The sequence below is a fragment of the Schistocerca gregaria genome, chromosome 3, assembly GCF_023897955.1.
Source record: "Schistocerca gregaria isolate iqSchGreg1 chromosome 3, iqSchGreg1.2, whole genome shotgun sequence".
Taxonomy (NCBI): Eukaryota; Metazoa; Arthropoda; class Insecta; order Orthoptera; family Acrididae; genus Schistocerca; species Schistocerca gregaria.
In genome coordinates, this window is record NC_064922.1 from 734747885 (window position 1) to 734760832 (window position 12948).

General features: G+C 41.6%; 1 protein-coding gene across 2 annotated transcripts in view; it reads left to right on the forward strand.

The window, feature by feature from the left end:
- Positions 1 to 12948, forward strand: part of LOC126353779 (translation factor GUF1 homolog, mitochondrial) — a 153150-nt gene that overhangs the window by 126883 nt on the left and 13319 nt on the right. The window lies entirely within an intron of this gene.

The following is a 12948-nucleotide window of genomic DNA, read 5'->3' on the forward strand; positions in this document are numbered from 1 at the left end:
TGCATCTTATGAAATTCAATCAGCAAGTTAGCAGATCACACACAGTTCTCACCAAGAAAAATTTCAAATTATGTGAAATATTCTTGAGATTCAGTAAAGGTATATGTGACACACATCTAAACACACCAACTTTGTCAAATGGTTGAGACAAGGGAAAATAACAGGCATAAGCAGTTAAGATGAGTGTGAATATGCTTCAGGGAGGAAAATCACTACAGAAGAGAGATTGTTGCAACAGAGACAAATACATTGATAAATGGAAAAAAATATGAAAATAAAATTTTGAGTGTGTTAATATAAAAGAAATGGGTAATCGCATGTGTAACTGTGCCAGCAAGAGTGGCAGAAGAATATTGGTGAAACAGAGAATTGATAATAAAAGATCCAGAAGGTAGTAGATAGTATACAGATGTCTTTTTATGTCCATTGACTTCTTGGAAATGTTCAGTACAATGTTATCCAGTTAGCTGATGAACAAAGTATAAGGTTAAGCAATATTGGAGGTACTCGTACTCTGTGATTGGACTGAAGCATATACATTCTTGACAGACATAAATCATTAGACATAAAAGTTCTTTCAGGCATTCCCCAAAGGAGGGTTATTGTACCATTACTGTTCATGATATACTTGTGTTTGCAGCTTAAAATGTTTTAAATCCAAAAATGACATTCTGGGAAAATTGAATTTGAAAAGTTGATGGTCTATGGTAATAAAAATTATTAAGATAAGGTGTGGCAAATGAATAAAATTGATATTTTATATTATTTCTTACAATGCTGCTCAGTTTCGCTTTGGCCTTTATTTGGCTTGAAGATGAGAGAGTTGCAAGACAGCCTGTATTTAACGCACCTAACATTGATGAATCGGCAACTACTGTATGGATTTTGGCCTGTTTTATACGTTACATAGCATTCTTTTACTATTGTTTCTTCTTTTTCTTAACATAGAAGTTACAGAAAAATATAAAACAGTGAAATGTATTGTCAATTATCAAAGAAATTTTGCTATAGGTGACACATATGTACTAGACCCAACTACTTGCTTCGAGATAGTTTGAATTGACAGGATTAGAATTAATGACGCACAAGATGCTGAGACATTGTTGATCCCCACTGTTATTGTTGTGGTCCTCAGTCCAGAGACTGGATTGATGCAGCTCTCCATGCTACTCTATCCTGTGCAAGCTTCTTCATCTCCCAGTACCTATTGGAATCTACATCCTTCTGAATCTGTTTAGTGTATTCATCTCTTGGTCTCCCTGTATGATTTTTACCCTCCACGCTGCCGTCCAGTACTAAATTGGTGATTCCTTGTTGCCTCAGAATATATCCTACCAACCGATTCCTTCTTCTAGTCAAGTTGTGCCACAAATTTCTCTTCTCCCCAATTCTGTTCATTACCTCCTCATTAGTTATGTGATCTACCCATCTAATCTTCAGCATTCTTCTGTAGCACCACATTTCGAAAGTTTCTATCCTTTTCTTGTCTAAACTATTTATCATCCATGTTTGACTTCCATACATGGCAACATTCCATACAAATATTTTCAGAAACGACTTCCTGACACTTGAATCTATACGCGATGTTAACAAATTTCTTTTCTTCAAAAACTTTCTTTGCCATTGCCAGTCTACATTTTATATCCTCTCCACTTTGACCATCATCAGTTATTTTGCCCCCCAAATAGCAAAACTCATCTACTACTTTAAGCGTCTCATTTCCTAATCTAATTCCTTCAGCATCATCCGATTTAATTCGCCTACATTCCATTATCCTTGTTTTGCTTTTGTTGATGGTCATCTTATATCCTCCTTTCAAGACACTGTCCATTCCGTTCAGCTGCTCTTCCAAGTCCATTGCTGTTTCTGACAGAATTAAAATGTCATCGATGAACCTCAAAGTTTTTATTTCTTCTCCATGGATTGTAATACCTACTCTGAATTTTTCTTTTGTTTCCTATACTCCTTGCTCAATATACAGATTGAATAACATCGGAGAGAGGCTACAACCCTGTCTCACTCCCTTCCCAACCACTGCTTCCCTTTCATGCCCCTCGACTCATATAACTGCTATCTGGTTGCTGTACAAATTGGAAATAGCCTTTCGCTCCCTGTATTTTACCCCTGCCACCTTTAGAATTTGAAAGAGGGTATTCCAGTCAACATTGTCAAGAGCTTTCTCTAAGTCTACAAATGCTAGAAATGTAGGCTTGCCTTTCCTTAATCTATTTTCTAAGATAAGTCGTAGGGTCAGTATTGCCTCATATGTTCCAACATTTCTGCGGAATCCAAACTGATCTTCCATGAGATTAGCTTCTACAAGTTTTTCCATTCATCTGTAAAGAATTTGTGTTAGTATTTTGCAGCAGTGGCTTATTAAACTGATAGTTTGGTAATTTTCACATCTGTCAACACCTGCTTTCTTTGGGATTGGAGTTATTATATTCTTCTTGAAGTCTGAGGGTATTTCGCCTGTCTCATACATATTGCTCACCAGATGGTAGAGTTTTGTCAGGACTGGCTGTCCCAAGGCTGTCAGTAGTTCTAATGGAATGTTGTCTACTCCTGGGGCCTTGTTTCGACTTAGCTCTTTCAGTGCTCTGTCAGACTCTTCACGCAGTATCATATCTCCCATTTCATCTTCATCTATATCCTCTTCCAACTCCAGAATATTGTCCTCAAGAACATCGCCCTTGTATAGACCCTCTATATACTCCTAAGTATACTGTTGTTGTTGTTGTTGTTGTTGTGGTCTTCAGTCCTGAGACTGGTTTGATGCAGCTCTCCATGCCACTCTATCCTGTGCAAGCATCTTCATCTCCCAGTACCTACTGCAACCTACATCCTTCTGAAGCTTCTTGGTGTATTCATCTCTTGGTCTACCTCTACGGTTTTTACCCTCCAATACTAAATTGGTGATCCCTTGATGCCTCAGAAGATGTCCTACCAACCAATCCCTTCTTCTGGTCAAGTTGTACCACAAACTTCTCCCCAATCCTATTCAATACTTCCTCATTAGTTATGTGATCTACCCATCTAATCTTCAGCATTCTTCTGTAGCACCACGTTTCGAAAGCTTCTATTCTCTTCTTATCTAAACTATTTATCGTCCATGTTTCACTTCCATACATGGCTACACTCCACGCAAATACTTTCAGAAATGACTTTGTGACACTTAATTTCTCTTCTTCAGAAACGCTTTCCTTCCCATTGCATTCTACATTTTATATCCTCTCTACTTCAACCATCATCAGTTATTTTGCTCCCCAAATAGCAAAATTCCTTTACTAAGTATACTAAGAATCAGTTATCTTGTTGCTTAATCATTTTCAATAAGTATGAGTGTATACTTTCCTAATATTAGCAGATGTCATAAATTCTCCCATTGCCAGTCTACATTTTATATCCTCTCTACTTCAACCATCATCAGTTATTTTGCTCCCCAAATAGCAAAATTCCTTTACTAAGTGTACTAAGAATCAGTTATCTTGTTGCTTAATCATTTTCAATAAGTATAAGTGTATACTTTCCTAATATTAGCAGATGTCATAAATTCTCTCAATAAATTTTGTGAAATTCTGGTAATAAAAATTCTGTACAAACCAATACATCCATCTTATTTTCCTGCAGAGTGATGTGAGTCCCAGTGCAGTTCTTGGACAGAGAAAGACTGCCAACTTTCCACAGTCTCCTAAAATTCACAGATTTAAATGGTTCAGTGTAATCAAGTGTTGCTTTGTATAACAATATTGAACAAAACTCTTTAGAGAAGTGTCTCATTTCTCCAACTGACATGATTGATCATTGCTGCCTAATTTGAGCTGCCTTAATTTTATTGAACCAGTTCTACAAGAAATGAATGGCTTGTTTTTTACTACAGTGCTCAATCATCTGTGCCAAGGCAAGCGGCTGTTTGATCGAACCATAGATAAGCCCATTTTTTTTCTTTTGATAAGGCTGTTTGATGCATCATTCTTCAGATATGTACATCTTGACCGTAAAATTTTGTGATTAGTTGTTTTTAGTGATTCAGCAGGTCCAACATGCACATTACAGCAACATGGGTGTTCCTGTTCTGTATACCACATACAGGGTGTCCCAGGAGGAATGGTTATTATTCAGGGGTATGACAAGAATGATCAAAAGCAAAAAGCCTAATAAATATTGGCTCTAAAATGCATACCTTAAGAGCTATATGCACTACTTCATCTTTGATACTGTGGAACACATCTATTCTAGTGCAAGCTCTTTGCTTCCGTATTTTGGAGGTGGTAGTATGGATAAAAACAAGAAAAAAAGTCTAATAAACATGTGCTCTAAAGTGCATACCTTGACAGCTATGAAAACTGATGAACAAGTGCTCACAGCTCTTAAGGTATGCACTTTAGAACCCATGTTTACTGGACATCTCTGGCCCATACTGACTACCTCTCAAAATATTGTAATAGGGTGACCGGAGCAGGTGACGTAGTCGGGGTTTTAGAGCATGTCTGGGTAGAAGAAGGTGGCTGTTTTAGCAGTCTTCCTCTTTATTGTTGGTTCTTCCAACACATTTTCCAGTAGTTCAGCCCCACCACTCGTGCTGCGGTGGAGACATGCTGATGCGCACAGCCCGGAGAACGTGACGCCGTGCTCGGTCAACGGCTGCGCAGGCGCTAGGAGGTTAGCAGCACAAGGCCCGGCATAGCTCGCCTCCTGCAGATGCTGTCGCTCATGATGACACTGGGAGTCACCGGTGCAGCAGCGGGCAACGCCCTCCGCCGGCCGGTCCTCAGGGACAGCGTCACTGATGACGGCGACGTAACTGTGACCGAATGTCCAATCGGTCGAACCGATGTTGACGCCCACCTTTGATGCCCTTCAATAGTGCAGGCTGCTGCTGAATCTGCTGGTTACGTGGCGCCGTGTTTATTAGAACATTCTCGATGAGTTGGCTAACACAACCACGCCACAAGCGGTCCGCACCTGCATAATTCTGCTAATGCTGCGTTCTGGCTGTTGATGGCTGCCGCGCATGTACACACATACCGACACTCGTTGCAAAACTCTGTCACCTGCATAATGCGCCGTCTAGCCTTCGTCTGCCGTCGGCAATGAGGCTGGTGCAGCACGCACTGAAACACACTAAATCACAATTTCACAACATATTTCCTAAAAATAACCCCTTGTCCTCTACAATTCATCCCCAAATTCAACCAAAAAGTCAAAACAACTATAGTTCACTTCACAAACACCACAAAATGCGATTGATTCACTATTTACACTGTGTTCATTCACTTCTATCCCCAGTCTACTCTTCATTCATAAACATTACTCAGTGTTCTGCTGCAGTGCCTCACAACTGTTCAGTGATTTTGTCTGGACCCTTAGGTTAAAGTTTGAAAGGGGCAGGATTTGGGCTACCTTCCTCTTGAGCCGATAGTACACTAAGCCTACGACAAAGATAAAAATAGCGGTGGCGGTGGCTGACGATCCAATAACTAGTAAGTGTTGCTTATACTCACTACGGTACTCATGCACTCATTGAAAAAGATGTTCCATATTTATACGTCCATCCTGAGCTGCTAGCATCCAGTCCAAAGAGGTAAACAAAGTCGGGTCTAATGTGCTATTCAAAAGAGTGAGATTTTCTTTCGTGACGAATTGCACCATTTGGTCAGGTACATAGATCAATGTGCATGTTATGTTCATGATTGTAGCTCCAGTAATCACGGCTGGTAAACAAAAAGTTGGCCCTGAAATGTCACACTGTGTGCCGTTAATTAACAGTCCCTGCCTCTGCAATTCTATTCTTTGCATACTCCCTTGCTTACCCTGCTCGCAACAAACGCAAATAATGACTGTGATTTCCATTACTGGAAATACCCAATGTGGACCCATTTGCTGAAAGAACTGCACCATGCCTGCTATGATTTCCTTAGGGCACTTGGCACTGGTTCTTGAGAGTGGAGTAGAGAATACTCACAAGATTTGGGAACAGTGTGTAACAATTTTGCGGGGCAGACCTGGACCTGTTCGACAACGCAGCAAGTCTTGTGCAGTGAGGAACGCATGAGCTTGTCTGTTACGTGCCACTAACAGTATTTCCTGTACGGTTAATTGTACGAATTTCTGCAAAATTTCCCACTTCACTGGATACTTATGCAAGGTATAACCTTCAAATTTACAATACTTACATATTTACGGTATTATGATATGAATTCTCAGCAGGGTACCCATCCGTGTACTGGTAACAGTGGCCATTTTGTGGTACAGAGATAAGTGTTGTCTGTTCATGTCATCAGTAGCTCCAGGGATGTGGGCAATTTCGATTGAACTTTCCGTAATCCTTCCCGAAGTTGTTCCGAAGGTAACAGTACTGGGATTAGGTACCTGCACATTGCGTGCAACAAAGCCTCCTGTAGTTCCGTGGCTTCTATGCATGCTTCCGTAATACTATCAGCAAGAAAACGGAGCAGCTTAGTGATTATCAGCTGTGAATTGATGTTATCCAACCGGTACTTGATTATACCCAAGTCATGATTGGTTGTGTCGGCTGTGGCCTTCATCAAGGTCGCGGCCAAAGCTCGCAATTGGCACATATTATTAACTACATCTTTCTCCAAACTCTCCAATTGGGTTGTGTGAAGATCTAGCATTCCCTGGTTGCTATTCACATTATCCTGTACCTGCCGTAGCCTTTCATTAATACTTTTAACATCTTCTGCGTCAGCGGTCCCAAAAACAGTTTTAGGATACGGCCATCTGCGTCTAACCATCCTCTTTTCCTATGGACGTGTGGGATTAACCCTGCAGTTTGCCGCAACTGAGCTTGTAAGCGTGCAAAAGCTGATCATAGTAGCTGATATTCCCCGTGTGTCATTAAACCTTGACTGATTAGCCACCATGGAATGAAGTTCATTAAAAGTATCATCTAATTCACAGATTTCATCTTCAACCGCCCAGATATTTAGTCCACCTTTGAGGTCCATTAATGTCTGGACATAATTACGTCCGCTTGTTGCGAGAACAAAATACCACTTGATATAGGACGTACCTTCAAGGCTTCAGTTAAGTTGCAACAGCAAAACAGAATAACTATGCTTCCCTCTTCAGTGTAACCCATGATTCTGGAACTGCTGGTCTTACCAGAACGTCACGCCTCCTGAGAAACAAAGGAAAAACGACTCACATTATCTCTTCTATTTTACGCGTGGCCTAAGAGCATAATAGCATTTCTGATCGCTTCCAGAATTAACTTGGTTCTCTTGTTTATCTACTCCTTTCATATTCTTTTTCTTAGATTCATCTTTGTCTCCACTAGAAGTTACTGCAGACAATAAAGGAAGTTCCTCAGAATTCCCCTTGAAAGGCCTAATTTGGCTCACGTGCACGATAGTAGGGCTGTAATTTTACATTCACTGGTGATGTCATCTTGATCACCTGGAAAGGACCTTGATAACGGGATACAAATTTTTTCATTTTGCCTTTTGGCACATACGGATTAGTCATAATCACCCATTGTCCTACATGATATTTGGGTAAATCCGCCTTTCTATTGTGAACTTTGTCCTGTCTCTCTAATGCTTTAGTATTCGTTTTTTTCACCTGCCACCAGATTGTTTTCAACTTTGTGGATAAATCCTTAACAGCCTAAATATCGGTTCCTGGTGGGGTCTTGAGTAATTCAAACGGAGATGGCATCTTCCGACTGAACAGTACTTCATACGGAGACAATCCTGTACATTCATGCACTTTTGAGTTATACGCCGCAGTTACAAATGCCAATAGGGTATCCCAATTGTTGTGTTGCGAATTTACATAATAACTTAACATCTTAGCTATTGTACGATGAACTGTCTTGGTCCAACCATTAGCTTGCGGGTGTAGCGTGCTCATTCTCAATTTCTTTACATGCAACAATTGCATAACTCTTTCATCAAATCGGACATAAAGTTTGTTAGTTGATCTGTAATTATAGTTTCAGGTGTTCCGAATTTCAATATCCATTGATTTACCATGGCTTGAGCCACTGTTTTGGCTCGCTGGTCCAGAATAGCTGTCATAGACACATAGCACGAAAAATGGTTTATTATTGTTAAAACATAGCGATTACCTGCTGGTGTTTGCACAAACGGTCCCGAGATGTCTAAGCCAAGTAATTGGAGAGGTCTATCTGCTTCTGGTAGTCATTGCAACACAACTTTCTGATGACTCTATTCCGCCCATTGAGCACACGGAATGCAATTCTTTACATACTGATCGACATCTTGCCTACACGTTGACCACCAATAACTCTGTGCTACCCTCCTTTCCGTTGCTCTTCTACCTGAATGACCAGAAAACATTGAATGAAGTGCTTGCCTTAAAATTTCGCTTTGCAATTTTTCTGGTACTACTATACATGGACCGTTCTTAGTTTTACGGTACAATATCCCGTGTTCCACAATGACTGTTGCTGCGTGGTAAATTGTTGACAATCTGTGTTAGTGGTTTGTGCCTCCTCCCATTCGTTCTCATTTATTCCTGTGCATTCCATGGTACATACTTTATGACTCAGACCATCCGCGTTTCCATGCGATTTACCCGGTCGATGAATCACTTCAAAATGGTACTCACTAAGACGCAAAGCCCACTTAGTTAATCTACTCGTTGGGTCTTTAAGCCCTAACAACTACTTAAGTGCTGTTGGTCAGTAATCACCTTGAAACGTCGTCCATACAAATAACACCGGAAATACGTTATTCTGAAAATTAATGCCAATAACTCCTTCTCGGTTCTTTTTGCATTGTTTAGCTGTCTGGAAGCATATGCTATCGGGTGTTCCTGCTCATCTATTTCCTGAGATAATACAATACCCAAAGCAAAATTGCTAGAGTCACAGTATAATATAAACTGTTTACTAAAACCTGGAAAAGCCAAAACAGATCTACATGTTAACAAATTTTTCAAATTTTGAAAAGCCTCTTCGCATTCTGCTGACCAGTCATATTTTGCTCCCTTCTTCAGCAACTGTGTGAGGGGCCTTGCAGTTTCTGCAAATTTTGGAATATACCTCGTATAAAAATTGGTGAGACCTAAATAAGACTGCAACTCTTTTACTTTTGTAGGTGTTGGAAAGTTCATTACCACCTCTACAAGTTTTGGATCGGTGTGGAAACCCTCCTGTTCTATAATATGACCTAAATAATGGACTTCTTGCAACAAAAAATGTCATTTTTTCATATGAAGAATTAACCGCGCTGCTTTCAGACAATCGATAACTTCGCGCAAACGGCGCACATGTCCTTGCACGTCCTTTGAGAAAACAATTATGTCTTCCAAATATACCATACACTGATTAGGTTTCAGCCCTTGTAACATGCTATCTAGTAACCATTGGAAGGTTCCAGAGCATTTTTGAGTCCGAAAGGCATTTGCTGATACTGAAAATGACCTGTAGGTGTTTAAAAAGCTGATTCTGTTGGTCTACCGGGGCAACCTCCAACTGGTGGTACCCGCTTCAAAGATCCGACGTCGTGAAGTACCGACACTGACCCAAATTATCCAGAGTTTCAGTGATATTAGGCATTGGGTATGCATCTGATACAGTTTTTTGATTCAGAAAATGATAATCACAACAAAAATGATATGCCTTGCCCCCATCAGGTGATTTTTTACCCACCATTATGACAGGAGTGGACCAGGGACTACTACTGCCCTTCTAAATGTGCCACTTTACCCCTCAGTGCGAACCAGCTGACAGACTCTCCCGGCATTGTGTAATCTGCTGCGAAATCCTTATCCAGTTCATCTTCCCCTATTATCTCCAGATTCGCTATTACAGTACCCCATGCTAACTGCACCTCTTCAAGGCCAAAATTATCAATACTGACAGGCACAACCTTTTTTTCCTTCTATCTCCTGCATGTAGGACATGCTATGACACCTAAAACATTTCATTTTATCCAGCGGCTCATTCTCAGACAAAGGTACAATGAATTTACCAGCATGCTAGCTCCAACATCTGCCAAGATTATTTTCCCTGTACCCTTCAGTATAGTATCCCGCGAGTTAACCTTAAGGGACCTTGTATGCAGTTTAGGTGGTCCAACTGACGTCTAGGTGGTCCCTTGCGACAGTAATGGTTTTTCGGCCGCAGAACCTGGGCAAAATTGTATTCCGTCCAGTTCTACTGTACATCGTTCCAAGTTAACTTTTGCGTGATGCGCAACAAGGAAATCCAATCCGAGTATGACATTATAGCTGCTGCCAACAACTGGAAGAACTTCTACCTTCACCTGGAAGTTCCTCATTTCCACTCGGAAGTTTAACACCGCTGATCCGAGTGACTTCACCTGTCCCCCAGCCATGCCACTTAACGATCAGCGTGGTGGTTTTAATTCTACTTTACCGAGTACCTTTCTACTCACCATGGATACCTGAGACCCGGTAGCCAATGAAAATTTGCATGGTCTGCCCCTCACCAAGCCAATCAGAAAAAAGTCTGTCACTGATTCTGCACTAGCATTGATCTTTACCTGGGGTGTTGCACAGTGGACACACCACCCCCTGCCTTGTTTAACTGGGTTGATGAGGCCCACCTTGCGGTTTCCTATCATGTTTCTGCCAGGACCCATTGCAATTACGCTCCTGATGACCCCCATCGTCTGCATTTCCTGCACTGCACTTCCTTGCAATCGCGTCTAATGTGTCCCATCCGACCACATCTGAAACATTTTATTTATGCATTAAACACTGCTTTCCTGTCCACGTCTTTGTTACTGTTTCAATTTCCTCTAACACCACAGTGATTCAGACTGCCTCATTGAGAGTCTTAGGGAATTCCATCCTAATCTTGCGGGAGGTTTTGGGTTGTATTCCCTGCAAAAATGCTTCTAGTGCCCTCTGCTCAGCTTCCTGCAGAATGACTTCATTAACCCTATCGGAAACTTTAGCTCATAGGTATTAACATTAATTTTTCGAATTCGATCTACAAAAGCTTCTATTGATTTCCCATTCCTTTGATACATTCTATTCAATTGTTCCCAATAATATCTAGAAGTATTTTTCCTCTGATACCTTTCCAGCAACCCTTTTTTGACTACTTCAAATGTCCCAGCATCCCTTAATTTTTCGTGGCATGTAATGTACGCTCTGACATCCCCAGTCACTTTCAACTTAGCCACATGCAAAAGTGTTTCTGCACCCCAATTTCCCAATTTAGCGGCAGTGCTAAGATTCTCAAAAACAAATCAGAACATCCTCCCAGCTTTTCCTGAGAAAGGGATGACCAAAGAAGCAGTGTTAGTGTCAATGTCAAGAATTACTGCATTAAGAGGAAACCGTTCCTTGCTCGCTTCTTTAGACCGAGCAAGCTCTATCTCTAATTTCGACACTCGCTCACGTAGCTGCTGAATAGCCACCTCGGCTGACACAGACTGCTCCATCACTACTAGCTATCGAATCAAGAGTACAGTAAGCCCAGAAAGAAGAACAGTAAGGGAAAACGGACTATGCCACAGGTTCAGGCAAACCACCAAACGAAAAACAGGCACTTGCTTGTCATGTTGCAGGAGTTTCTGATCCATTGTAGCCCTTCTTTGCTGATCCATTGTTGCCCTTCTCAGGTGCCACATATCCTCATCGATTACCAGCCACAATTTCCTCAAAATCCAGGGAGAAGACCACTACTGTCACCAATTGTAACAGGAGAGTGTGATGCGCAGGTTACCGGACTGACACCACTTGTAACAAGATGACTGGTGCGGGTAACGTGGTCGGGGTTGTAGGGTGTGGCTGGCTTGAAGAAAGTGGCTGTTTTAGCAATCTTCCTCTTTATTGTTGGTTCTTCCAATAAATTTTTCAGTAGCTCAGCCCCACCACTCGTGTCGTGGTGGAGACGTGCTGATGCGCACAGCCCAGAGAACGTGATGCCGTGCTCGGTCAGCTGTTGCGCAGGCGGTAGGAGGTTAACAGCACAAGGTCTGGAGTAGCACGCCTCCTCCCGATGCTGCGGCTCATGACGATGACGGGGTCCTCAGGGACAGCGTCACTGATGACAATGGCGTAACAGCGACCGAATGCCCAATCGGTCGAACCGATGCTAACTCCCACCTCTGATGCTCTTAAATAGTGCAGACTGCTGCTAAATCTGCCGGTTACGTGGCGCCATGCTTATTAGAACATTCTCGATGAGTTGGCTAATGCAACCGCGCCACAAGCGGCCCACATCTGCGTAATTCTGCTAATGCTGTGTTCTAGCTGTTGATGGCTGCCATGCGTGTACATACATACCGACGCTCGTTGCAAAACTGTGTCACCTGCATAACGCACCAGCTAGCCTTTGTCCGCCATGAGGCTGGTGCATCGCGCACTGAAACACACTAAATCATAATTTCACACCATTTTTCCTAAAAATAACCCCATTGTCCTCTACAATATGGAAAGCAAATAGCTTTCAGTAAAAGAGAAGAGATGTGTTTCACAGATTTGAAGATGAAGACGTGCTTATAGCCCTTCAGCAGTTCATTGTAGAGCTCATGTTTACTAGACTTTTTTTGCTTCAGTGGTCAGTCCTACTGTATCCTTGAATGTTGACCATTCCTCCTGGGACACCCTGTATGTGTGAATACATGCTTAGAGCCTTTACTTCAGATTTCATTTTCTGTGTGATGTACTGAAAGAAGCAAGATCCTATCTTGTGTGTGTTCCTCAGTGAGAGGCCTTGCTGCCACAGAAATAAAAAATTTTGTCTACCATGTCAGTCATAGGCAGTGAGATAAGTCCCAGGTTACGATTTGTGGAAAGCCACTGAATTCTTTACTGTTGATGTTGACAGACACTGATATAAAGAAATGTTATTGTCATTCTTGACGCATCAGCTGTCATCTTCAGTTGTCAGGTTTGTGATACTCACAAATTTCTTTCTGTAACCCAGTTTGGTCGTCTACGAGGGGAATAATCTTTTCTTGAACTTTTGGTAGAGTT